The sequence below is a fragment of the Meles meles genome, chromosome 13 (genome assembly GCF_922984935.1).
Source record: "Meles meles chromosome 13, mMelMel3.1 paternal haplotype, whole genome shotgun sequence".
NCBI lineage: Eukaryota > Metazoa > Chordata > Mammalia > Carnivora > Mustelidae > Meles > Meles meles.
Window position 1 is genome coordinate 1,719,277 of NC_060078.1, and position 1,192 is coordinate 1,720,468.

General features: G+C 40.3%; 1 non-coding gene across 1 annotated transcript; it reads left to right on the forward strand.

Moving 5' to 3' along the window:
* Nucleotides 1-395: 395 nt before the first annotated feature.
* Nucleotides 396-502, forward strand: LOC123955860. The gene has a single exon (XR_006821404.1). It is a non-coding gene; the product is annotated as a U6 spliceosomal RNA (small nuclear RNA).
* The last annotated feature ends 690 nt before the right edge of the window (nt 503-1,192 follow it).

The window sequence follows — 1,192 nt, forward strand, 5'->3', positions numbered from 1 at the left end:
TACAATCACATCATTAATTGTTAGAAAAATGCAAATTAAAACCACAATGAGATACTATTACACTCCCACCCAGGATGGTAAAATTTAAAAACAACAACAGTGAGATACCAAATGTTAATAGGAATGTAGGGCAATTAGACTCTCATGCCCAACGATGGAAGAGTCAAAAGGTACAACCAGTTTGGAGAACCATCTGGTTCTCCGGGAAAGTTAAGCGTGCAGCTACCGTGTGACCCAGCAGTTCCACTTCTAGGCATTTGGCCAAGAGAAATAAAGGATCACCCACAAAAAGTCTAGTATAAAAATATCCATAAGAGTCCTATTCATTACAATCTCAAACTGAAAGCAGCTCAAATGTCCATCAACAGAAAAGTAGATTTTAACGTTATGACATGGTGCCCACTTCGGCAACACTTACGCTGTGATTGGAACGATACAGGGATGATTAGCACGAACCCTGAGCAAGGACGACATGCAAATTTATGAAGCTTTCTATATTTTTTGGATGAAGAAGATAGGTGTGTACACACACACACACACACACACACACACACACACACACACAGGAATATTACTCAGCCATCAAAAAGAATGAAATCTTGCCATTGGCAATGATGTGATGGAACTAAGCGAAATGAGTCAGTCAGAGAAAGACAAATACCATAGGATTTCACTCCTATGTGGACTTTAAGAAACAAAACAGATGAACATAGAGGAAGGGAAGGAAAAACAAAATAAGATGAAGACAGAAAAGGTTGGCAAACTGTAAGAGATGCTGAACTCTAGGAAACAAACCAAAGGTTGCTGGAGGGGGATAGGTGGGGGGATGGGGTAACGGTGATGGGCACATGATGTAATGAGCACAGCTGTTGTACGCAACTGATGAATCACTAAGTTGTACCTCTGAAGCTAATAAAAAAATTGTGGCATATTTACACAATGGAATGCACAAAATAGTATTTTCTATATGATTCCATTTAGGAAGTTCAGTGGGTTGACTGGAAAGGGACATGGGAAAACTTTCTAGAGCACTGAGAATGTTCAGTATCTTGCCCTGCAGACATAATTGTCAAAACTCATTGTGCTGATCACTTAGGATTCTTAAAATATTATTGTATGTTAATTATGTCAAAAGGGAGGGAGGGAGGAGGTGGGAGGGAAGGAGGAAGGAGAGAAGGCGAGAGGGCAGGCA